We start from the raw sequence: 27,195 nt of genomic DNA, 5'->3' as shown, positions 1-27,195 counted from the left end.
GGAGCTGGGACTACAGGCACGTGCCACCATGCCAAGCAATTTTTTGTATTTTTTGCAGTAACAGGGTTTCACCATGTTGGTCAGGCTGGTCTCGAACTCCGGACCTTGTCATCTGCCAGCCTCGGCCTCCCAAAGTGCTGGGATTACAGGCATGAGCCACCGCACCCGGCCCAAAAACATTTTTTAAATGGGATTTGAATAGGCATTCCCACAAAGAAAGATATACAAAAAGATATACAGGCCGGGCTTGGTGGCTCACGCCTGTAATCCCAGCATTTTGAGAGGCTATGGCTGCATCACTTGATGCCCAGAATTCGAGACCAACTGGCCAACGTGCAAAAGCCCCGTCTCTGCTAAAAACACAAAAATTAGCCAAGCATGGTGGTGCACACCTGTAATTCAAGCTACTCAATGGCTGAGACATAAGAATCGCTTGAACCCAGGAGGCGGAGGTTGTAGTGAGCGAGATTATGCCGAGACATGACAACAGAGTGAGACTCAGTCTCAAAAAATAATAATAACAAAAAGATACACAAGCATTCATAAAAAAATATATCTAAATGGAAAGATGCTCAACATCATTGGTCACTATAGGTAATACAAACAAAAACCACAATGAGATACCACTTGATACCCATTTGAATGGTTATACTGCAAAACAAACAAAATCAGAAATAACAAGTGTTGGCACCAGTTGCCATGTTGCACACCTGTAGTCCCAACTACTCAGGAGGCTGAGGTGGGAGGATCACTTGAGCCCAGGAGTCTGAGACCAGCCTGGGCAACATAGTGAGACTCTGCCTTGTAAAACAAACAAACAAAAACAAGTATTGGCAAGAATATGGAAAAATTGGAGCCCTCGTACATACACTGCTGGTGGAAAGGTAAAATGATGCAGCTCCTGTGGAAAACAGTCTGGTGGTTCCTCAAAAAGCTAAACATAAAATTACCAGATGACCCAGCAATTCTGCTCTTGGGTATATTCCAAAAACAATTACAAACAGATACCGAAATAAGTACATGGACATAATGTTCAGATGCACTATTCACAATCACCAAATTGTGGAATCCCAAATGTCCATCAATGGATGAAAAAACAAATCTTAGTATTTAATGCCTGTAATCCTAGTACTTTGAGAGGCCAATGCAGGCAGATACCTTGAGGTCAGAAGTTTGAAACTAGCCTAGACAAGGCAGTTGAAACCTCATCTCTACCAAAAAAAAAAAAAAAAAATTAGCCAGGTGTGGTGGCACCAACCTGTAGTTCCAGCTACTTGGGAGGCTGAAATGGGAGAATCACTTGAACCTGGGAGATGGAGATTGCAGTGAGCCAAGATAGCACCACTGCACTCCAGCCTGAGCAACAACAGAGTGAGACCCTGTCTCAAAAAAACAAAAACAAAAACAAAAAAAAACTTAGTGTTTACATAGAATAAAAAGGAATAGATTACTGTATGAGTTACAATGTGCGTAAGCCTCTAAAACATTATGCTAAGTGAAATTAACCTGACACAGAAGGTCACATATTGTGTGATTCCATTTATATAAAATATCCAGAATAGCCAAATCCATGAAAACAGAAAGCAGACATGTAGTTACCAGGGGATAAGTAGATAGATATGTAGCTGATGTGTAGTTATCCAGGGCAGTGGTCCCCAACCTTTTTGGCACCAGGGGCTGGTTTTATGGAAGACAACTTTTCCACAGATTGGAGCAAGGGGTTGGGGATAGTTTGGGGATGAAACTGCTCCACCTCAGATATCAAGCATTAGATTCTCATAAGGAGTGCGCAACCTGGATCCCTCGCATGCACAGTTCCCAATAGGGTTCTTGTTCCTATGAAAATCTAATGCTGCCACTCATCTTACAGGAGGTGGAGCTCAGGCAGTAATGATGGCTTGGCTGCCAATCACCTCCTGCTGTGCAGCCCATGGTCCTGGGGGTTGGGGACCCCGATCCAGGGGGTACAGTGGGTTATAGGGAGACACTTTTTTTTTTTTTTTGAGACAGTGTTTTGCTCTGTCACTCAGGCTGGAGTGCGGTGGTACAATCTAAGCTCAATGCAACCTCCGCCTCCTGGGTTCAAGCAATTCTCCTGCCTCAGCCTCCCGAATAACTGGGATGACAGGAGCATGCTACCACACCTGGCTAATTTTTTATATTTTTTGTAGAGACGGGGTTTCACCACATTGGCCAGGCTGGTCTCAAACTCCTGACCTCGTGATCCACCCACCTTAGCCTCCCAAAGTGCTGGGATTACAGGTGTGAGCCACCGCACCTGGCCAGGGAGAAACTTCTTAATGGGCACAGGATTTTCTCTTGGAGTGACAGAAATGTTTTGGAACTAGATAACTAGATAGAGGTGGTGAGTGCACAGCATTGTGAATGCACTACATGCCACTAAATTATTCACTTTTTATTTTATTATTTATTTTTTGAGACGGGGTCTCACTGTCACCCAGGTTGGAGTGCAGTGATGCAATCACAGCTCACTGCAGCCTCCACCTCCCAGGCTCAAGCGATCCTCCCTCCTCAGTCTCCCGAGTAGCTGGGACCACAGGCACGTGCCACCATGCCCAGCTAAGTTTTGTATTTTTAGTAGAGACAGGGTTTTGTCATATTGTCCAGGCTGGTCTCAAATTCCTGGGCTCAAGTGATCCTCCCGCCTCAGCTTCCCAAAGTGCTGGGATTACAGGTGTCAGCCACCTTGCCTGACTAAATTATTCACTTTAAAATGTTAATTTTATGTTTTGTGAATTTATTCTTAATAAATTTCAGTTCCACATGTAAAAAGCTTGGGAGTTGTGACTCCATCCTAACAACAAGTAAAAAGCTCAACAAATTGAAAAATCAACTCTACTTAGATCCATATGAGAAGTGAGGTCACAGGGCAAACCACTGCTCCCATAATCAAAGACACAGAAATGCAAACATAGAGAACAATGTACCGAAGTCTTTACAGGAACCGGTGCCAGAGTTAGGAAACCTGAACTGTAATCGACAAATTGTTAGAGGCTAGGTGAGAACAAGTCTGAGAGTTAAAAACTTCAGGGGGACTCCGTCATATGGGGACCCCATACTTTTGTGAATTTTACCTTCTCGAGAAGAATCCCCTTGAGCTTCCAGCAGGGAGATGGAAATAGGAATCATTCTGAAAGCTTCAGAGCACTGTGCTCTTCTTGACTAACTCTGCCCTCAGGAGAAGCTAGTTAACCAGAGCCCAACCTTCTGGGGTTTTATCAGAGCCTAACTGAACTAGGAGAAGGGTAAAACCTAATTCTAGCCAGCTCTAACTTTCCACGTGGGAGAAGAGAAATATTCAACTAAAGCTTGCCCTAGCCAACCATGTGGGAGAAGGATAGTACCCAATCCCAGCCCACTCTCACCATCCTTTCCTACCTAAGGGTAGAGAAGAAAATCTGAGAAGAGCTCGGTGACATTCACAGTCCAGAGGCACAGGGTCACCAGAAAAGACTGAGACCTAATTGTAGGACCTTCCCCTACACCTCACCACCACATCACTAAAGGCATATTTATAGCAGTTCCTTTTACCCAGTACATTACTTTCAGCTATCAAGAAAAAAATTACAGGGCATGTTAAAAAGCAAAGAACAGTTCAAAGAGACAGAGCAGGCATCAGAACCAGACCTGGCACAAGGGATGCTGAAATTATCAGATACGGAATTTTTTTTTTTTTTTGAGACAGAGTCTCACTCTGTCACCCAGGTTAGAGTGCAGTGGCATGATCTCGGCTCACTGCAACCTCTGCCTCCTGGGTTCAAATGATTCTTGTGCCTCAGCCTCCCGAGTAGCTGGGATTACAGGCATGTGCCACTATGCCCAGTTAATTTTTGTATTTTTAGTAGAGATGGGGTTTCACCAAGTTGCCCAGGCTGATCTTGAACTCCTGGCCTCATGTGATCTGCCCACCTCTGCCTCCCAAAGTGCTGGGATTATAGGTATGAGTCACTGTGTCTGGCCAGACATGGAATTTTTTTTATCTATTTTTTTTTTTTTTAGACGGAGTCTTGCTCTGTCACCCAGGCTGAAGTGCAGTGGCATGATCTTGGCTCAATGCAGCACCCGCCTCCTGGGTTCAAGTGATTCTCCTGCCTTAGCTTCCTGAGTAGCTGGGATTATAAGCGTGTGACACCACGCCGGGCTAATTTTTATATTTTTAGTAGAGACAGGTTTCACCATGTTGGCCAAGCTGGTCTCGAATGCCTGACCTCAGGTGATCTTCTGCCCGACTCAGCATCCCAAAGTGTTGGGATTACAGGCCTGAGCCACCATGCCCGGCCAAGCAATTTAAAACAACTATGATTAAAATGCCAAGGGTTCTCATTAAGCAGTCACCATGCAAGAACAGACGGGCAATGAAAGCAGAAAGGTGGAAATCTTTAGAACAATAAAAAAAATGCTACAGATAAAAACACTGCAACAGAAATGAAGAATGCCTTTGATAGATCTATTAGTAGTCTGAACATGACTAAGCAGAGAATCTCTGAGCTTTAGAATATCTTTTTTTGTTGTTGTTTTGAGATGTAGTCTCACTCTGTCGCCCAGGCTGGAGTGCAGTGGCACGATCTCTGCTCACTGCAACCTCCGCCTCCCAGGCTTAAGCAATTCTCACACCTCAGCTTCCCAAGTAGCTGGGATTACAGACGCGTGCTATCATGCCCAGCTAATTTTTGTATTTTTAGTAGAGACAGGGTTTCTCCATGTTGGTCAGGCTGGTCTCGAACTCCTGACCTCAGGTGATCCGCCTGCCTCAGCCTCCCAAAATGCTGGGATTACAGGTGTGAGCCACAGCGCCTGGCCTTGCTTTAGGATATCTTAATAGAAACCTCCAAAACTGAGAAGCAAAGAGAACAAAGACAAAAAAAAAAAAAGACACCAGAATACGTGGAGCAATTACAAAAGGTATAACATACATGTAAATGGGAATAGCAGAAGGAAAAGAGAGACAGGAAGAGAAGAAATATTGGACTGCAAGTTTCCTCAAATCAATGTCAGACACCAAACCACAGATCCAAGGAGGTCAAAGAACACTGAGCAGGATAAATGACAAATGAAACAAAACAAAAACTCTGCACATAGGTGTGACATTTTCAAACTACAGGAAATCAAACATAAAGGAAAATTCCTGAAAGAAGTCAGAGGAAAAGAAAAAAATCTGAAAGAAGTCAGAGGAAAAAATCATGTTACCTATAGAAAAGCAAAGATAAAAATTACATGTGACTCCTCAGAAATCATGCAAGAAGGAAAAGAGTGGAGTGAAATATTTGAGTGTTGAGAGAAAAATACTACCAACCTAGAATTCTGTAACCTGTGAAAATATCCTTCAAATGTGAAGGAGAAATACTTTCTCGGACAAACAAAAATTGAGAGAATTTATTGCCAGTAGACCTGTCTTGTAATAAATAAATTCTTTTTTTTCTTTCTTTCTTTTTTTTTTTTTTGAGACAGGGTCACACTACTCTGTTGCCCAGGCTGGAGTGCAGTGGTACAATCTTGGCTCACTGCAGCTTCTGCCTCCTGGGCTCAAGGATCCTTCCACCTCAGCCTCCTGAATAGCTGAGACTACAGGCACTTGCCACGGCGCCTGGCTAATTTTTTTGTATTTTTTGTGGAGACAGGGTTTCTCCGTGTTGCCCAGGTTGGTCTCAAACTCCTGTGCTCAAGCAATCCACCTGTCTTGGCCTCCCAAAGTGCTGGGATTGTAGGTGTAAACCACCATGCCTAGCCATAAATTCTTTTAAGGAAAGAAGGAAAATAATATAGATTAGAAATTTGGATCTACATAAAGAAAGAAAGAACATGAAAGAAGGAATAAGTTCACATGACTTGAGCTTGTAGCTATGTCTTCTCCACAGATTGGGTAATGGAACACTGAATTTTTTTTTTTTTTTGAGGGGGGACGGAGTCTGGCTCTGTCCCCCAGGCTGGAGTGCAGTGGTGCAATCTCGGCTGACTGCAAGCTCCATTTCCCGGGTTCACGCCATTCTCCTGCCTCAGCCTCCTGAGTAGCTGGGACAACAGGCACCCACCACCACGCCCAGCTAACTTTTTTGTATTTTTAGTAGAGACAGGGTTTCACCGTGTTAGCCAGGATGGTCTTGATCTCCTGACCTTGTGATCCACCCACCTTGTCCTATGGAACACTAAATTTGTATACTTGAAAATGACAGCCTAGGAGAATTGTGTGAACCTGGGAGGTGGAAGTTGCAGTGAGCTGAGACTGCACCATTGCACTGTAGCCTGGGGAACAAAAATGAAACTCCGTCCCAAAAAAAACAACAAAATCAAAATCAAAAGCAAAACAACAACAAAATAAAACACAATGGAGAGCCTAGAAATAGACCCACATAAATATAGTCAATTGATCTTCTACAAAAGAGAAAAGGTAGTACAATGGAGAAAAGAGTTTCTAACAAATGGTGCTAGAACAACTGGACATCCACATAAAAAAAAAAGATGAACCACAGACCTTACACTTTTCACAAAAGTTAACTCAAAATGGACCTAAATGTAAAACACAAATTATAAAACTTTTGGAAGACAACATAGGAGAAAATCTAGATGAATTTGGATTTGGTGATGCTTTTCAGATACAACATCAAAGCCACAATTGATAAAGGAAAGAATTGATAAGCTGGACCTCATAAATTTAAACATTTCCCATCCGCAGCCGGGCATGGTGGCTGATGCCTGTAATCCCAGCACTTTGGGAGGCTGAGGTGGGTGGATCACCTGAGCTCAGGAGTTTGAGATCAGCCTGGGCAACAAGGAAAAACCCCATCTCTACCAAAGATACGAAAAAAAAAATTAGCTGGGCACGGTGGTGCATGCCTGTGGTCCCAGCTACCTGGGAGTGCTGATGTGGGAGGATGGCTTGAGCTAGGGAGGCAGAGGTTACAGTGAGCCGAGATTGAGCCACTCACTGCACTTCAACCCTGGTGACAGAGTGAGACTCCATCTCAAAAAAAAAAAAAAAAAAAAAAAATCTGCTCTGCGAAAGACAGTGTCAAGAGAATGAAAAGACAAGACACAGGCTGGGAGAAAATAGTTCCCAAAGACATATCTGATAAAGAAGTGTTGTTCAAAACATAGAAAGAACTGGCCAGACGCCTGCAATCCCAGCACTTTGGGAGGCCGAGGCAGGCGGATCATGAGGTCAGGAGATCGAGACCATCCTGGCTAACACGGTGAAACTCCATCTCTACTAAAAATATAAAAAATTAGCTGGGCGCGGTGGCAGGCACCTGTAGTCCCAGCTACTTGGGAGGCTGAGGTAGGAGGATTGCTTGAGCCCAGGAGGTGCAGGTTGCAGTGAGCTGAGATCACACCACTGCACCCCAGCCTGGGCAACAGAGCAGGACCCTGTCAAAAAACCAAAACAACAATAATAACAAAGCAAAAGAAAAAAATTAAATAAAAAAACAATTTTAAAATGTGTGAAAGATCTGATCAGACATATCATCGAATAAAATATAAAGATGGCAGATAAGCATGTGAGATGCTCAACATTATATGTCATCATGGAATTGCAAATTCAAACAACAGTGAGAAACCACCGCAAGCCTATTAGAGTGGCCAAAATCCAGAACACTGACAATGCCAAATGCTGAGGAGGATGTGGAGCAATAGGAACTCTCATTCATTGCTGGTGGGAATGCAAAATGGTATAGCTACTTTGTTGGTTGTTTTTTTTTTTTTTTTGAGACAGAGTCTTGCTCTGTAGCCCAGGCTGGAGTGCAGGGGCGCGATCTTGCTCATTGCTCCCTCTGCCTCCCAGGTCCGGTTCAAGCAATTCTGCCTCAGTGTCCTGAGTAGCTGGGATTACAGGCATGCGCCACAATGCCAAGCTAATTTTTGTATTTTTAGTAGAGAAGAGGTTTCACCATCTTGGCCAGGCTGGTCTCCAACTCCCGACCTCAGGTGATCCACCTGCCTTGGCCTCCCAAAGTGCTGGGATTACAGGAGTGAGCCACCGCACCGGCCTATTGTTTTTTGTTTGTCTGTTTGTTTCTTTGTTTTTTGAGACGGAGTCTTGCTCTGTCACCCAGGCTGGAATGCAGTGGCGCAATCTCAGCTCACTGCAAACTCCACCTTCCGGATTCAAATGATTCTTGTGCCTCAGTGTCCTGAGTAGCTACAATTACAGGCTCGTGCCCTAGGCCCAGCTAATTTTTGTATTTTTAGTAGAGACGGGGTTTCACCATGTTGATCAGGATGGTCTTAAAACTCCTGACCTCAGGTGATCCTCCCACTTTGGCCTCCCAAAGTGCTGGGATTACAGACATGAGCCACCATGCCTGGCCAGTATAGCTACTTTGGAAGACAGTTTGGAAGTTTCTTACAAGTCTAAATGTGCTTTGATGCAAGTATATTTGAACCCCTTTCCATCTGATAACTGAGCAAAATAATAATTTTTTAAAAAGCATAAAAACTAAGCCTACACTTACCATATGATTCAGCAGTCACTCTTGAGTATTTATTCAAAGGAGCTGAAAACTTACGTCCACACGAAAACCTGCGCATGGATGTTTACTCATTATGAATTCAGCTTTATTCATAATTGCCAAAACTTTGGTAGATGTCCTTAAGTAGGTGAATGAATAAATAAATCATAGTATCTAGATAATGGAATACTATTCAGTGCTAAAAAGAAATGAGCTACCAAGCCATGAAAACACATGGAGGAAACGGAAATACAGATGACTAAGTCAAAGATGTCTTTTGAAAAGGCTACAAAGTGTTTGATTACAGCTATATGACATTTTGGAACAAAATGGCAAAACTGTGGGAACAGAAAATGATCAGTGGTTGCCAAGGGTTAGGGAGGAGAGACGGAAGGATAGGGAGAATGCAGGGGAATTTTAGGGCAGTAAAACTACTCTGTATGACATTATAGTGGTGGATGCATGTCAGATACGTTTATCCAAACACATAGAATGCAACACCAAGTGTGAACCCTAATGTAATGTATGTGCTTTGGGAGATGTATCAATGCAGGCTCATCAGTTGTAACAAGCATAACAACTTTTGGTTGGGGATTTTGATAATGGGGGTGGCTATGCATGTGTGGGTCAGGAAATTTCTCTACCAAGGAAGGTAGACATACAGCCAACAATTACATGAAAAGATGTAACTGTTGTAATTCATTGTGGGTGAAGCTATAGGACATTATGCTAACTGAAACAAACCAAACACAGAAAGAAAAAGGCTACATGATCTCACTTACATGTGGAATGTTTTTTAAAAATCAAATACAATAGAAACAGGATAGAAGAATGGTTATGGCAGGAAACGGGGACAGTGGGTAAAACAGGGAGATGTTGGCAGGGCGCAGTGTCTCATGCCTGTAATCCCAGCACTTTGGGAGGCCAAGGCAGGTGGATCATGAGGTTAGGAGTTCGAGACCAGGCTGGCCAACGTGGTGACACCCCATCTCTACTAAAAATACAAAAAAAAACAAAAAATTATCTGGGTGTGGTGGCAGGCGCCTATAATCCCATCTACTCAGGAGGCTGAGGCAGGAAAATTGCTTGAACCCAGGAGGCATAGGTTGCAGTGAGCCACCGCACTCCAGCCTGGGCAAAAGAGCGAAACTCCGTCTCAAAAACAAAACAAAACAAAACAAAAAACAGGAAGATGTAGGTCAACTACAAAGTTGTAATTACATAGGATGAATAACTCTAGAGATCTAATGTTCGGCATGAGGACTCTAGTTAATAACAATACATATTATTAACTATAGTTTTATAGATATATTCCAGTATTACATACTGGAAATTTGCTAACAGAGTAGATTTTAGGTACTCTTACCACACACACACACAATCAAGAAAGATAACTACATGACATGATGGATATGTTGATTTGCTTGAATATTGTAATCACTTCACAATGTACAGTCAATTCCTGCATCATGATGTCTCGATAAATGATGGACCACATATATGACACTAGTACCATATGATTATAATAGTGTATTTTCACTGGACCTTTTCTATGTTTAGAAATATTTAGATACACAAATACATACCATTGCATTACAATTGCCTACAATATTCAGTCCAGTAATATTCTGTACAAGTTAGTAGCCTAGGAGCAATTGGCTATACCATATAGCCTAGGTATGTAGGAAGCTATACCATCCAGGTCTATGTAAGTATACTCTACAATGTTCACGCAATGTCAAATTGTCTAACAACACATTTCTTAGAACGTATCCCCATCGTTAAGCAATACATGATTGTGTATCAAAACATCATGTTGTATACCTTATATTTATACAATAAAAATAAATAAAAAGCACACATATAAAAAACAAAATAAATATAAGAGAATTCTAAAATTCTAAAATACATATTTGTTCTAGCCCCTACACACCTTCAGCAAGTAAAAACTTGAGAAATTCTCAGTATTCCAGAATAATACAGAATTTATATTTGCTAGCTTACAAAATAAATCAACTTTTAATGTGTTATAATTTTTTAATTTGTTATATTATAGTAAGCCTAATTGGTATAAGTGACTTGACTCCCACGTAATCTAAAGCAAGTCTAATAACTTTTAAATTTAAATTAAACATTGAAAGACCAAAATAGAAGAGCTGGCCAGTTTGGTAAAGTTTACTCCCCCAATCTAACAAAACATATCGCTTTACAGGTTCTAATTTTCACCAGCCTTCTCCCAGACCTTTCCACACTATATACTCAGCTGACTTTAACCTGATGTGGAATGTCCCTAAAGTTGATTGTGCATGACTGTATATCAAAACATTATGTTGTACGCCTTAAATTTGTGAGTGAGGCCATTCCTATTTTCTAGTAACACTCAGCTAGGTTTGAGGTTAAAGATACAAATAGGAGGCAAAATTATAATAGAAAAAAAATTTCAGATCCATCAATAAAAAGAAAACAATGGAAATTTTGTTAGGTACTAGCACTTTGGCTAACGTTATAAACATGCAAGATCCTAACAGCTTGGAAAAAATTGTAATACATCCAGCTGTAATAAAGGGTATCTGAGAAGAACTGAGAGTTCCAAGCACCATTTTGACTAAAAAGCAGTAAAGTCAAGTTACTATTCTGAGGAATTAGATCCTTCCTGGTTCTCATCTCAAATTTATTTCATCCCAAGCTTTATTTCACCAGTGCTGAAACCCACAAGGAGCTACCTAAACTCACTGGCACCACAACTATCTAGAAGTCCTATCTTAGATGATCCAAATCCAACACACTAAGACACACTCAATTTACTCATGGGCGAGTCTGCTCAGACCCTCCTCTACATAATTTTAACAAGCTTGGCAATCTAACTCCCAGCCTAAAGAAAATTAACAAACAAAAGCTGAAATGTGAAAAAAGTGCTAGAGACACAAATATTGTCAAAAGTGAGAGATGATCTCTTAGTAACATAGGAGGAACTAGGGGAAAAAACACAAAACACCAAAAGTGGACATTAAAAGTTCATCTGAGACCACTTAGGGAGGAAGCGAATAACCCTATATTCCCAAATACATGTAAAGGCACCCACCCCTTCACAGGAAAGAGTAATAATAGACATGGTTAATCATGACCCTCAGCTATGAAGAAAAGGCTCCGATCTGCTCAGAACGGTCTATGTGTAAGAAAGCCAGGAAAATTCAAATAGTTGTAATTTATAAAGATTTAGCTCAGAGTGATTAATCAGTTTTGAAAGTGTTGACACTTAAAGGGTGAGGCTCTGGTCACTTGGGGAGTAGTCTTATAAAAAAGAGCTCCTTTTTCCCACCCCATCAATTAATGAAGCACTGCATATGGATGCTCCACATTGGAAGCCGTTCCAAGGACAGCATTCCAAAGTCAGCTATAACAACAAACAGCACAAGTCCAGAAAGGCACAGATATCTCCTCCCTACACCCAAACCATTTAAGGAGGAGGAAAAAATAGACCAAAAAAATGTGTGACCAGATAGGCATAATTGTCAATTAGCTGAAAAACAAATCTCTAAGTTTCCAATGAGGGCACAAGAGCACCTAAAAAAAAAAAAAAAAGAAAGAAAAACAACAAATCATTCTAATTTTTACAAAAAAATGAACCAAATAAATCTTTCCTTGAACAACTGCCAGGCCTACAGGCAGATCTTCCAATATAAAATCATCAAACCTGAAGAATTTTCCCAAGAGAGTAGATACTTCCAAATAGCAAATTTCCATTTTAAAATAAGCACATTTATTGCCATTTTTCCAGTTCCAGAATGTGTATGGTTGTTAAATATTAAATTCTAGCTTTTAAATTCAGGTAATGGAGGAAGGATAGCCCATATTTAGGGTGGGGCCATGTGAGGGATGAATACCCCCAAATTACTAAAATCTGTCAACTTGGCAAAGACCAGAACTGAGATCTATCTGGCTGAAATGTGACTATCATGGCCAAATCTGAGCTGCAGTGTGTTTCCCACCAGCATGGCAGGCTATTTGTGTATTCATTTATAATTTTTTCATTTCTTCTACAAAGACTCTGTGGAAGATCTATGGCTGAAAACAAGGCCTATAAAAGACCAGCCATAGGCCAGGCATGGTGGCTTATGCCCGTAATCCCAGCACTTTGGGAGGCCAAGGCAGGTGGATCACGAGGTCAGGAGATTGAGACCATCCTGGCTAACACAGTGAAACCCCGTTTCTACTAAAAATACAAAAAGAAATTACCCCGGTGTGGTGGTGGGCGCCTGTAGTCACAGCTACTCAGGAGGCTGAGGCAGAAGAATGGCTTGAACCCGGGAGGCGGAGCTTGCAGTGCGCCGAGATTTCGCCACTGCACTCCTGCCTAGGCAACAGGGCAAGACTCCATCTCAAAAAACAAAACAAACAAACAAAACCAGCCTTGTATTTTCTCCACACATTTTCTTTACATTGTGAAAAAGTTAAGTGGGAAAATCACACTCTCATTCAAACTGTTCAAAATACAGGTAACAATACCAAGGAAGATGAAGCAACCCAGTGGTTCCCACTTTATCCATTCTTTGTCTCTATCAGGGCATGCACCCTAGTCCTCTAGGGTGATGAACTCCTCCTGGTTTTCCCAGGATTTTCCCAGCCTTAATGAAAGTCTCAAATCCTGGGAAACACCTCACTCTCAAGCAACTGGGACAGTTGGTCATCCTACAGGAGCAATGACATCCACGTGGGCAGCACCCAGAGATATGGTTATACACAGTCCCTTGGGAAATATAACTGAATTCAAGCAAGTAGGAGTCTCTTGTTCATATCTGGGTTCAAGTCCCATCCCTTCTGCTTCCCAGCAGTGTGAACTTAACCTCTCTAAGCCTCAGTTTCTATAGCTATAAAATAGAGATAACAGAACCTTACACAAGGAATTACATGAGAATTAAGTACAATCATGGGCCCGAACTAAACTTTCTATTATATAAGCTATCTAATAGCATTAGCTATTATCTCCATCATCATTATTTTTCAACTTTTATTTTAGGTTCAGGGGTACATGTGCAGGGTTATTATATAAGGAAATTGCATGTTGCAGGGGTTTGGTGTACAGATTATTTCATCACCCAGGTAATAAGCTTAGTACCCGATAGGTAGTTTTTTGATCCTCACCCTCCTCCCACCTTCCACCCTCAAGTAGGTCCCAGTGTCTATTGTTCCCTTCTTTGTGTCCAAGTGTACTCAGTGTTATGTGAGAACATGCAGTATTTGGTTTTCTGTTCCTGCATTAGTTTGCTTAGGATAATGGTCTCCAGCTCCATCCATGTTGCTGCAAAGAACACAATGTTCTTTTTTATGGCTGTGTAGTATTCTATGGTGGGTATGTACCACATTTTCTATATCCAGTCTACCATTGTCCATCATCATTATTATATATAATAATAAAGTTTAGTTTTAGCACATTATTTGCAGATTTCATGACCTTAATTATTATTAAGAACAAATTGTTCCCCCTACATCTAACAACTAACGCTCACACTTGGGAACCCGGCTACATTCACCACTATAAAAATGACATCACCACCAAAAAAAAGATCCATGTGAGACCCTTCTTCGCAATTGAAAGTAACCAACTTGGGCACACCAGAACCAAATAAAGATAACCCCAAAAGTATATCACTTGAACAAAAAAAAGTAGATTTTCCTCCATCTCATTCGCTGTCAATAATTGCATTCTCTCTTTCCTGCTCTGCCTATCTAGAAAAGCCCCATTATCAGCATCACCAAGGCTGTTGCACCTAAATAGGCCAGGTTGAAACCACCATTTTCCCTTCCTTGGTGACTATTCAGATGCAATTCTATGTGAAACTACAGACTCCATCTAGAAAGAAATGGAGATATGGAGATAAGGCCAGGCACAGTGGCTCACGCCTGTTATCCCAGCACTTTGGGAAGCCAAGGTGGGCAGATCACCTGACATCAGGAGTTCAAGACCAGCCTGGCCAACATAGTGAAATGCTGTCTCTCCTAAAAATACAAAAATTAGCCAGGCGGGGTAGTGCACGCCTGTAATCCCAGCTATTCGGGAGGCTGAGGCAGAAGAATCTCTTGAACCCAGGAGGCGGAGGTTGCAGTGAGCGGAGATTGTGCCACTGCACTCCAGCCCCAGCGACAGAGATTTTGTCTCAAAAATAAAAAAGAAAGAAAGAAATGGAGGTAAAAGTGGGTAACTGTGGGAACATGTGTCAACCGAAGACCTAACACTAGGCAAACAAAAATGCTCACATGACCAATGCTATGTTATGGGAACAGCCCTTGCATCCAATAAGCAAAGTCCTGAAGAACATACATTAGATGTAGTCTCATGTATAAAAGGGGTATCTCATCCTCATCTCTGTAACGCAATAACCATATTAACCACTTGCCTTCCTAGCATCAGCTGATCTTTAACCAATCATAGCTGATGAGATTCTTCCACATATCCTGATTATTCTCTGCTGGACCTGTGTCAGCAAACTTCTGCTATTTAAATGATTTCTTCTTTCCCTTGGACCCCTGGGTTGCTTCATCTTCCTTGGTATTGTTACCTGCATTTGGGAAGGACGGCAGCATGAACAGAGGCATTAGCAAATGCACCAAGATGAAAGGGGCATTCAAGGACACCTCCCACTTGTTTTTTTCTTCCTTTTTTTTGGGGGGGGAGGTGACAGGGTCTTGTTCCATTGCCCAGGCCAGAGTACAGTGGTGATCGTAGCTCACCTGGACCTCCTGGGCTCAAGCAATCCACCCATCACATCTTTCCAAGTACCAAGGACCACAGGTGCACACCACCATACCCAGCTAATTTTTGTAGAGACAGGGTTTTGCCATGTTGCCCAGGCTGGTCTCAAACTCCTGGCCTCAAGCAATCCTCTCATCTCAACCTCCCAAACTGGCAGGATTACAGTAGTGAGCCACCACACCCAGTCAAGGACACCCCTTTTATGGAGGATTCTTTTTTTCACATTCATGAAAATCAAACAAACTGTATTTTTCTTATGGTTCTCAGCCATATTTTTTCTTCGGGGGTAATGATTTGTATTATTTTGCACACCAGAGTAGAAGCTCCCAAAGAAAGGCAAGATGGCAGGGCTGCCACTAGCCCATGTGACTCCTTTGTGCAAATTAGAAAATGAAGCCCCTTCCTAAGACACTTCACTTCTATCTGCCAGAACACTGTTGCAATGTACTGATTTTGTTAGATAAGAAACTGTGTTGTCATCTTCTGACAGGCTTATAAAATATATGCAAACCCATGATGCCCATGATATAAATGGTGCCCTCTAGAGTTGTGCAGTGTCCAATCTACACAATTCTGTACACTGACTCTAAATGACATCTCTTCATGTTTGTAGCATCACAACATTTCAGATAAATCACAGTTGTCTCTTGGTATAGGTGAGGAATTGGTTACAGCAGGGGTCTCCAAACCCCAGGCTGCCAACCGGTACTGGTCCATGGCCTGTTAGGAACTAGACCACATGGCAGGAGGTGAGCAGAGGGCAAGGGAGTGTAACCGCCTGAGCTCCCCCTGCTATCAGATCAGCAGTGGCATTAGCTTCTCATAGGAGCCTGAACCTTATTGTGAACTGCGCATACAAGGGATCTAGGTTGCACACTCTTTATGAGAATCTAGATAATGCCTGATGCTGGGGTGGAACAGCTTCATCCTCTGCCCGGCCCTGTTTGTGGAAAAACTGTCCGCCACTAAACAAGTCCCCGATGCCAAACAGGTTGGGGACTGCTGGGTTACAGGACCACCCACCACAGCATACCAAAATCCACACATACTCAAGTCCTGAGGAAACTGAGTACACAAATTCCCCTCCATAAACATGGGTTCAAATCTTGGAAAACCTGTATTTTCAATCTGCATTTGGTTGAAAAAAAAATCCACGCATGAGTGGACCTGTGTAGTTCAAGCCCATGTTGTTCAAAGGCCAACTATAATTGTGATTTGCCTAAAAACTGTCATAACAAGTCAGATTCAAATATCGTTTGTGTGGGTGTGTGATTGTTCTGTGTGTATGTATCTTTATTATATATTACTTAAATAAACGTTGCCAAAAAAGGAGAATTGTCTATGTCAGGTTAGATTACTGGCCCACAGCCATGAGAACAGCTATTCTTGATATACCAGGAAGAGAAATTTTAAAATACATGCCATACTAAGGCGATGACATGGTGAGAGAAAGAAGAAAAGAGAAAAATCCGGAGTTCTGGGGCAATCTGTTTATCCCCAAGGCAAAAATATTTATCCTTACCTTGCATAACAAAAAGTTTTCTAATGGTCACAAAAATAATTGCCCCATTTCAAAATCCAGTTGCCATAGTGCAGGAATAAAGTTTACCATGTGAGCCTCATCTTCCTTAAATACTTCTACATTTAGCTGCCATCAACTTCACCTTTCCCACCTTTAGATTCTGGCCTTTAAATGAGACCACTGAGAGTTCACAAGGCCCAGGATAATGAGTTTTCCAGAAACACGATCCCAGTTTCCCAAGCATGGAAGTGCCAGACTATCATGAGAGTCACAGCTTAAAGAAAGTAAATAATTCAAAAATAAAAATTTGTAAATAAACAGATTTTTTTATGACCTCCTCTGCTGGCAGGGCACTAACTCAAGCAGACTGCTTTTCCTCACCCTCTGATATCATCACCACTAGTACCAGTGAGTGCAGCACGGCCAATGAAAACAGCATTATAAAGAGAGGGGAAGAAGCCAGCCCAGTTGAGATTCTAAGAAGGGTTGGGTGTACCCTTCTTGTTGCTTCAGCTCAATCCACTACTATTATTGTCATAACACAGAAAGTTTCTTAGTCCCATTTTAACAGAGGTGGAACCTGAGTCTCAGAGCAGTTAAACAACTTGCCAGAAGTTACACAGCTTTTAATGGTCAGGCATGTCTGGATTCAAAGCTCTTGCCCTTCTGCTACACCACACTGCCCTGGGTAGAGCTTTAGATCAGCACATCTCAGATCTTCATGTGTCCACAGGTCTCTTGAAGATCTTGTTACAATGCATACTCTAATTCCAGAGGCCCGGGACACAGCTCTTAGCTAGCAAACTCCCAGAAGATGTTGATGCTGGTTGCTGGACCGCACTTTCAGTAGCAAAACTTTGAATCAGTGGTTTTCAACAGGGGATGACTCTATCCCACAGGAGACACCTGGCAATGTCTGTGGACATTTTTGATTGACATGACTTGGGGGAGTAATGCTACTAACATCTGATAGATGGACATCAGGGATGTTGCTAAATGTCCTACATGAGGACAAGCCCCCATCCGCAGCAAAGAACTATCCAGCCCAGAATGTCAACAGTGCTGGCGGGGTTGGGAAACCCTTAGAGGGCCTGAGTTCGTTTATACTTCTTTCAAAGCTGCTGTAGATTTGCAAACTTGCACTAGAGTTAAAGGTAGCTCTACTACTTAAGAAATTCTCCATAAAGCCTGATAGAAATGTTGATGCCATGTAACTGATAGCTAGAGCATGATGAAGTTTAATTTCCTCACAAATATTCTGTCATTGTACTGAAGAAAATCAAATCAGCTGATTACAAACAGGGGTTCCAGAAACTGCCCAGAGTTTCTGTAAGGTCTTTGTTTCTTATCACTGGATGTCACAATAGAAAATGCAAGGGATTAGATTATTTTTAGATACAAATTTTATAATTTCCTGTTCTGGCAGCTCAAACCTTTACCTTGTTAGCAAGGATCACATGAAACCATCTTTTATTATTCAGCGTTAGCTCCTGCAACCTATTATCAATATCATGCTGGGATACCGCCATGCTCTGCACCCAGCATCCATTCAACTCCCAAACTCAGCTAAAAAACAAACAACAAAAAAAATTAAATTAAATTAAATTAAAAAAAAACTCAGTCATTCATCTGGCTCTTTAATATCACAGCACCAAAAAAATAGTTCAAGTTGAATATTTTTGACTAAAGTAATCATGGCATATTGTGGTGTTAAGAATCTTTAAATGCCATATTCTTTAATTATAGCATATGCTTAGGAAGACTACATTTGAATATAACTTGAGGAGTGAATTAAGATTTGGTTAAAATTATATAGCTTCTTTGGGAGGAGGAGGATTTGAGAAAGAACAACACATGTGCTAGTGCAGGGGTGTCCAAATCTTTTGGCTTCGCTGGGCCACATTGCAAGAAGAATTGTCCTAGACCACACATAAAACATATTAACACTAATGATAGCTCCTGAGCTTAAAAACACACACATACATACACGCAAAATCTCATAGTGTTCTAAGAAAGTTTACAAATTGTGGGGGGCCACATTCAAAGCCATGCTGGGCCACATGTGGCTCATGGGTTGGACAAGCTTGTGCTAGTATATCAGGGCCCCAGGCCATACATGCCCCCATCTTTCCTACTTATCTGTCAATGAACTTTACCTCATCCCTAGGGACCAAGCCCAAAGGTTCCTCCCATGAGAGTCTCTATCATCTCAGTGCCCCCTTCAAGACATAGTTTAGAGTTAAAGGTTCTCCATAAAACAACTGAATGCAAGAGTGAATGAATGAATGAATGAGTTCTCTCGCCCTTGATGGTCCTGCTTTCTGGGTTCTCCCTCCTCTCTAAATATTTCCTTCTCAGTTTTTTTCACTGCTCCTCTTCCTTCTTATGTGTCTTAAACAGAGATATGCCCTAATTCTATCGTCAGACCCTCCTCGCTTGCAGGGACAGGGAGAGGTGAAGGGGTATCTAAACTCCATCTCTTATAAATGCTTCCCAAACCCACATCTCTAGTCTAGTCTTCTGCCTTGAAATGCAAACCCATATTTTCAAATGCCAAACTCTCCTTCTCCTCCCAAAACCCTGCCTCCCTTGTGACTTTCACAGGCATTAGCTTTCCCCAAAGCTGAAAACTCCAGCCTCTCCAATACTTCCACCCTCCTCATTCTTTAGGTTCTTGGATGTTCCTATTTCAAGGCATCTTCTTATATTCCTTTCCCTGTCTGTTCCCACTGTCATCACCTTAATTCTACCTCATGAACAGTCTCCTAGGCTTTCAAAACTAACTCCTAAATGGTGGGTTCAGGATTTCCATTCAGCCATATATTTTCATACTTCCTAGACACTTGAAGCCTGATTAAAAAACAAACCAAATTACAAAAAAAAAAATTAGTATACACATCTCATTTTCTTTAGGGAAACTGGCATGGAAACTGGTTATAGAGAGAATAAGCATTGAGATTGCCCCTTGCGAAACCCTTGTTACTCAGCAGGCTGCACCACCCCACCCCGACTCTCCCCACACACAAAGGAGGTAAAGCAGCCCAAGGATTGAGAGCACAGGCCTGTTGGCCCCCTGACTGTGACTTCCTGTAAGACCCTAGGCAGAATAATCCCCTTCCTGTGACTCCGTTTCTTCATTTGTAACAAGAGGGGATTAATAGGCTCAGCTTTATCAGGGTTGTTGTGAGGATTAAAGGAGTTACTACATATCAAGAGGGTAGAATAGTGCCTGGCCCACCGTGGGTGACTGATAAATGTTAGTCATGATGATGACAACAACTATCTACAGCAGAGTTCAGACTAGTGGGATCACCAGTATTCAATAAAATGACCCAGCAACATCATTAACTCTGTGTTCCAATCCCCTGAGAGGGACATCACATTGTTTCTTTCAGGAATGCATGACCTTTGTCCAATCATGCGAAGATATGGGAAGGGTCTGAAGTGAGGGAAATTCAGCAAAATAATTGATCAATACTCTTCAAGGGTGCCAAGATCATGATAGATAAGGAATAACTAAAGAATTGTTGCAAACTACAGGACACAAGGGAAAAATAACAACTAAACGCAACATAGGATCCTGGAATGGCAATAAAAGAACATTGGTAGAAAAACTGGTGAAGTTTAAATGAGGACTTTAGTTTAGTTAATGGTATCTACTATTTTATTCCATATTTATGTTGCTATAAAGAAATACCTGAGGCTGGATAATTTATAAAGAAAAGAGGTTTATTTGGCTCACGGTTCTGCAGGCTGTACAAGAAGCCTGACACAGGCATCTGCTCAGCTTCTGATGAGGGCCTCATGCTGCTTCCACTCCTGGTGGAAGAGGAAGGGGAGCCAGCATGCAGATCACATGGTGAGGGGGGAGGTGAGAGAAAGGAAGAGGTGTCAGTTTCTTTTAAAGAACCAGCTCTCATGGGAACTAATAGAGTGAGAACTCACTGCTTATATAGCACCAAGTCATTCATGAGGAATCAGCCCTCATGACCCAAACACTTCCCACTATGCCCCACCTTCAGCATTGGGGATCACATTTCAACATGAGTTTTGGAGTGTTACATATCCAAATTATAGCATGTGCCATACCAGGCAGAAATGGTAATTTCCTGGTTCTAATACTTGTACTCAAGTTATGTAAGAGATGAACATTGGGGAAGGCTAGGGGAGAGACATACAGAAACCCTCTGCATGATTTTTACAAATTTTCTATAAGTCTATAAGTAGTTAAAAATAAAAATCTGATCCTTCACAAAAGAACACTAATGCAGCTTCACTCCAAAATCATTCCCTAACAGTTTTGGGTTTTTATCATGTACTAAGGCATTACTAGGGTTCATGGAACCATCAGTGAACTGGACATGGTTCTTCCTTTTGATATTTCACAGTCTAGTGGGAAAGGCAGTCAAGTAAATGAATATTTAGTAATTGTTATGAGCAATATATGAACAAGTAGGGACCTTAATCCAGTCCAGGGTGGGAAGGAGTGAAAGTGAGGACATCCGGAGAAGGTAAAACACCTGGGCTGAATATTGTAGGACAAGTAAGGGTTAGTCAAGTGAGGATGGAGGAGGAAGGAAGCCCCAGCAACAGGGGAGTTGCACAAACACAGGCACAGAGCCCAGAGGCTGGCTGTTCAGCAAAGCCAGAGTTTGAGCTGACTGGGAGAGGCAAGGGTTAAAGGAAAAGTAGGTGATGAGGTGGAAAGAGGCAGGCAGGGGCCTCGTGAGCCAGGCTCAACAGTTTGTACTTTGTCCTTTGGGCAATGCAGGGTTCTGAAAGGACAGACATACATTTTTCTAAGATGATCCTGACAGTAGCATGAAGAATGAACTACAAGAGTTACGAAGCTGCGAGACCAGTTAAGAGGACCAAGCCAAAGGTAAGAGCAATGGAAATGAAAGAACACAGGCAGACTCAAAAGTGTGTAGAGAGAGAGAATAAATAGGGCTTAGTGATATATTGGACACAGAGGGTATGGTAAGCTGAGTAACGGACTCCCCCCAAGGATGTCCACCTCCTAATTTCCAAATCCTGTGTATATGTTACTTTACACGGCAGAAGGACTTTGCAGATGTGATTGAGTTAAGGATTTTAAAATGAGAAGATTATACTGTATTAACTAGGTGGGCCCAATGTAATCATAAGGGTTTTGACAAGAAGGAGTCAAGAGGGTCAAAGTCACGGGGCAGGAAATATGACCACAGAAGCAAGGGTCATAAAGAAATTTGAAAATGTTTCAGTGTTGGCTGGAAAATGGAGGAGGGGGCCACAAGCCAAGGAGTGCAGCTGGCCTTTAGAAGCTGGGAAAGGCAAGGGAATGAATTCCCCGAGAGCCTCCAGAAGGAATGCAGGCCTGACAACACCTTGATCTTAGCCCAGTGAAACTGACTTCACACTTCTGATCCCCAAGACTGTACAAGAATCATGTATTTGTATTGTCTAAAACCACTAAGTTTGTGGTAATTTGTTACTGCAGCAATAAAAAACTAATACAGGGAGCAATGGAGAAAGAGAAATTGATGAGGTTCCCAGTGTCTGGCTTGGGTTGGGAGGTACATGGTGGTGACAGCAAGACAAGGACACAGGGGGAGGACAGTTGGGAAGAAGACAAGTTCCATTCTGGACAGGCTAATCTTAATATGTTTCTGCAACCCACAAGAAGTCCACTAGATGGTTACATGTATGGTGCTGGTGCTCAAGAGAGAGGTCCAGGCTTGGGATGGAATTTTCCACAAAGTTGCCACTCACCACTTGGTATATACTTAACTAGGTCTACCGAGTTTTCATGTTTTAATGAAAAGGTTAGCTTCAGGAGTACTACTGTTACTATTGTTATGGTTATGATATATGCTACGCGGAGTGATTATTTCTACAGGCAAGACTGAGTAAGGGAAAGAGCAATATTTATATTCTAATAGCATGGCAGCTATGTTACCCTGAGGAAGTTACAAATTCTCTGTGCCTCAGTTTCCTTACCTTTAAAAAGAGAATAAATCCTGAATGGGATTAAATTTAAAATGAGTGCTTGGCACTTAGTTGAGTGCCCAGCACAAAGTAAGTGCTCAATAAAGGGGAGCTAAGTAAGAACTGCTTATACACAACCCATTAAGAATATTTTGATAAATCATAAGAAGTTCTTATGTCGTCCAAAAAGCTGTAACAAATTCTAATTCTTTCCCCAGTCATTTTCTAAATGTATCAAATACTTCATTTGCTATAGGACGTTAAAGGTATAGAGGACATTATCTCTGCTTACAATTTGTGTACAATTATGACAGGATATATATCAATAATGATAAAGAACAGTGTGCAAGGTACTGGTGATACTAAAAATGAGTACAATGTGATTCCTGCCCTCAGGGAATGCACAGTCTTGAGAGGAGACAGGTTAGATATAGATATAGATATAAACATGTTTCTATATGTAGACTAATATTTATTGAGCACCTACTAAGTGCCGAGCTTTACAAGTATTTAGCATGTATTACATTTAAGTTTACTTATTCAAGCCCTGTGAATCAGACATTTCCCATACAGTATAATTGTTTCCATAATATTCTGAAGCAATTACAGAATGAAAATGGGATGATGAAGATAAGGTTTGTCACATCTCAGAACAAACACCAGTACCCCAATAAGTGACATGTAAAATGCCACCAGGCAAGGTTTGATCCTGAGGAAAGAAGTCAATGGTTTGCAAAGGGTGCATGAACTTGCTTTACAAGGAGACCAACTGATTCGAGGGCAACTCTTGCTTATCCCCTCCTCATTTTTCCTCAAGGAAACATAAATGATATTTGCTGAGCCAAGCCTGTGCAAAGTGCTTTGCATAGGTCATGTCACTTGAGACCAAAGAGTAAACCCAAGCAGGTGAATGCAAAGATTTTGCAGGAGGCAGAGAAAACTGCTGATTAAAATTCTATTAGACCGGAAGTCTCCTGTAAATTTCACTAGCATTCCCAGGTCTCTTGCAAAAGTGCAGAACAGCTACTAGAAATATGACAACAAAGGCAATTAACCTCATAAAACAATGCAGATGAAAAAACAATGGGAGGAAAATGATTAAGGTTAAAATAAGAGAGGGAAACCAACATATTAAGAGAAAGAATAAGATTTTAAATGAGGTCATAATAGAAACCAGATGAGAAGCCCAAATAGAAAAGGAAAGTTTCAAAGAAAACAAACCAGAAAGAAGGAAAGGAACTGGGTGGGAAGAAATGACTAGAAGTTATTTTGACTTTCTACAAAACAGTAGATGGTATGCTGGTTCTCATTTCTGAGGTCAAGTCCCCCGTGAGGTCTCAGGCAAGTTACTTCACTGCCCTGATTAGGTAATAGGACAATGTCAGCACCTACATCTCATAGAGTTGTTCTCAGGAGGAACTGAGTACAGCAGTGAGCTCCATGCTTGCAGCTAGAAGATCTTCCATCTAACAGTGCTGCTGCTGCTGCTGCTGCTGATTTATGCTATCAACAGCATCCCACCAGGACCTCCCAAGATGAGATTCCATGACCTCTATTCCATGATAAGCCCAACAACCCTCAGATGTTCCAGTGCCACACAGATTCCTCAGGAGGCGTCTGTGATTTCAGGAAATGTGGTCATTTTGGATCATTCTCTCTAAGTCCTCTATGCAATACACATTTGTATCTGCAGGGCAACAAAGCAAGGAGCCACCATGCAAAGATAACCACAGCCTAGAAAAAGAAGAAAAGATAATGAGTTATTCACAAAGGTTTCCTGTCTTCTGGAAAAGCCTGTGTCATTTTGTCTCAGAAGTCCCCATGCTCAGCACAAATATCCTCAAATGTCCACTAAATTTCATGATTGCTCTACCTGTAAGAGTTGCTTAAGGGGCATCCCAACAATACCCACTGAGGTTTGTGCCTGGCAGGCTTTTAAGGCATCTCAAGCTTTCAATGTGCAATTGGCAAAGATTTAGCCATCATGCACCATTCTGTCCTTTAAAGCAGCTAAAGCTTGAATCTTTAAAATCATCTAAACCTTGACATGCATCATGAAAGTATTGCAACAGAGACCACTGACAGGAACACCACTGTGTATCATGAAGGTGTAGTGGAATACCTACATTAGGAGTCATTTCTCGGCCGGGCATGATGGCTCACACCTGTAATCCCAGCACTTGGGGAGGCCAAGGCAGGAGGATCATTTAAGCCCAGGAGTTCAAGATCAGCCTGGGCAATAAATTAAGACCCCATCTAAAAAAAATAAAAATAAAAAGAGTCATTTCTACTGTCTAAGGCACAATCAGAGTTTGCCTCTTCTTTGCTGTGTGGACTCTGCCAGAATGACAAAGTCCCTCTCCACCCTTTACAAATAAATCACCTTGCAATGCATTCCTATTTGAATATGGATGAGAAAAGGAGCGTTTTAAAGAAGATCATTTGTCTAAACCAGGATTAATTTCTAGCACACTAGAAAGTGCACATAGGTAGTGAGGGAGCTCTTAATTCCAGATTCAAGTGATTAAATCATAAACAAAGTTGTTGCTTTTATTAAGGAACTCTTTGGAGAAATATTTTTAAGGCTGGACAAGAGATACAAAAAGAAAGCAGCACGAATAAACCTAAAAGAAGTTAAGCTTAGAGTGGCAGGTAATCTCCTTAAATAGGTTTCTGAGTGCAAGATGTGTTAAGTGTTGATAAGCATTTCCTTGGTAAATGGCCACTGGCCCCAGTGTGTGGTACTCCAAGAACAGAACCCCTGCCACGAATCTGCAAAATTCTCTGCAAAAAAAGAACTTTGCTTCATTAATAACTTTTTAAAACATGCACTAACTAATTCACACTGGCAGTTGAAATCTTCCCATTAAAATTCATTCTACAATCAGGCTAAGTTCAAAGATATATGAAAGGTAAAGAAAACACTCAAGTTTAGAGAAAATTTGGGGTGAATGGGGTAGGTGAACAAAATCATAAGTCTGAACTTAAAAGTTTTAGAGTCAGGAAAATAGGATAAAACTAGATAGAGAACTTGGTCAAGTGGGTCAAAAAATAAAGGTTTCAATTGCATAAAAAGCCAAACGTGAGTTCAGATTTTTAATGTGTTATGCGTAAATACTTGCTGCTATTTTAATATTTGCCTTGACTTGAGCTGTAGTGGGACTCTGCCTGAGGCAAGATTTTTAATAGCAATAATAAAAATACTTAATAGTACTTAGAGCAAAGCATGTGTGGTCACAATATTTTAAAGGGGGTAAGAAAAGGTAATTTTGAACATCTGCACTACATTTCCACATGATAAAACAAACCACTACACTCCAAAATTATTCTGAAGTTTGGTGGTGCTAGAGGCAGGGGAGGAGGAAGAGGCAGTTCATGTAGAGAAATGTTTATTTAAAAAACAGAAAGGGAGACACAAAGGCCATTTAGGGGAAAGCAGGGATGACAACCTTTACTGTAAAATAAAACTGCCAATTAATAGTGAGAGTCCAGTAGTCAAAATGTAAGGCTTATGTGTCTTCTCAGATCCATAATTATTACCTCCATAAATACTCCTGAGAATCAAATGTCTTTTATTTTCACAAAGTCCCAATCTTCCCATGTGGTATATCAGACAAAACACCACCCCCAACCCCTCCTTTAGATTTCTTTTGCAGGACTTGCCTCATTTCCAGCCCTACAGTTTCTGAGAAAGAAGGAGTGGGGTTGGGGTGGGGGAGTTGGAGGCAGCTTCTTTCTCAATCTCTCCCTCCATCTGTCTCTCTGTCTCTGTCTCTATCAATCGCAATCTCTGTCTCTGTCTCTGTCTCTCTCTCTCATACACACACACACACACACACACACACACACATACTTATGTTTCTTTTTAGACTGAAGCTCCCTCCCATCCCTACCTCCCCCCAGCACGTCTGCTTTCTAGTTAAATCCCCTGCAGTCAGACTCTGGGTTAAGAAGTCTCCTGATCTGGGCTGTCCTTCCTCAATAAAACCAAGTTTCAAGCAGATGCGGCTAGGAGTTACTGTCCTTGCCACAGCCCCAGGCCAGCCAGCAGACAGATGGGTCACTCTATACCAGCAGTTCACCACCAGAATTATTTTGCAATGTCTGGAGATTGTTTTGTTGCTGTCAGCACAATCTGGGGAAGGGTGTAAGTGCTAATCACATCTAGTAAGCAAAGGTCCACTGTTCAACATCTGCAATGCACAGGACAGCCCCACACAACAATCACCTTGCCCAATCGTCAGCTTTGCTGAGATTGAAAATCCCTGGGCTACACCAAGCCAGCAACATCCTAGTAACAGGCAGTCTTCCCTCAACACTAAAAATGCTCAAATGTCTGGCAGCCCAGCTCAAACAGATGCGAGAGAGAGCTGACTGCCCTGGGGGCAGGAAGAAGGGCAGAGAGTGGTAAGGGAACTGGCTGTCCTCCTGACCAAATCCTGGCTTAGCTGAGTAAGACCACTGTCCATGGGGAAACCTGGCAAGGCCAT

General features: G+C 41.8%; 1 protein-coding gene and 1 non-coding gene across 2 annotated transcripts in view; one reads left to right on the top strand and one right to left on the bottom strand.

The window, feature by feature from the left end:
* Positions 1-27,195, bottom strand: part of LOC134732392 (uncharacterized) — a 234,349-nt gene that overhangs the window by 88,036 nt on the left and 119,118 nt on the right. The window lies entirely within an intron of this gene.
* Positions 8,357-8,431, top strand: LOC129463322 (small nucleolar RNA MBII-202). Its single transcript, XR_008651115.1, has one exon. It is a non-coding gene; the product is annotated as a small nucleolar RNA MBII-202 (small nucleolar RNA).

This window comes from Symphalangus syndactylus, chromosome 14, assembly GCF_028878055.3.
Source record: "Symphalangus syndactylus isolate Jambi chromosome 14, NHGRI_mSymSyn1-v2.1_pri, whole genome shotgun sequence".
NCBI classification, from domain to species: Eukaryota; Metazoa; Chordata; class Mammalia; order Primates; family Hylobatidae; genus Symphalangus; species Symphalangus syndactylus.
The sequence above is the reverse complement of the archived record's forward strand: the minus strand, read 5'-3'. Positions and strand labels throughout refer to the sequence as shown.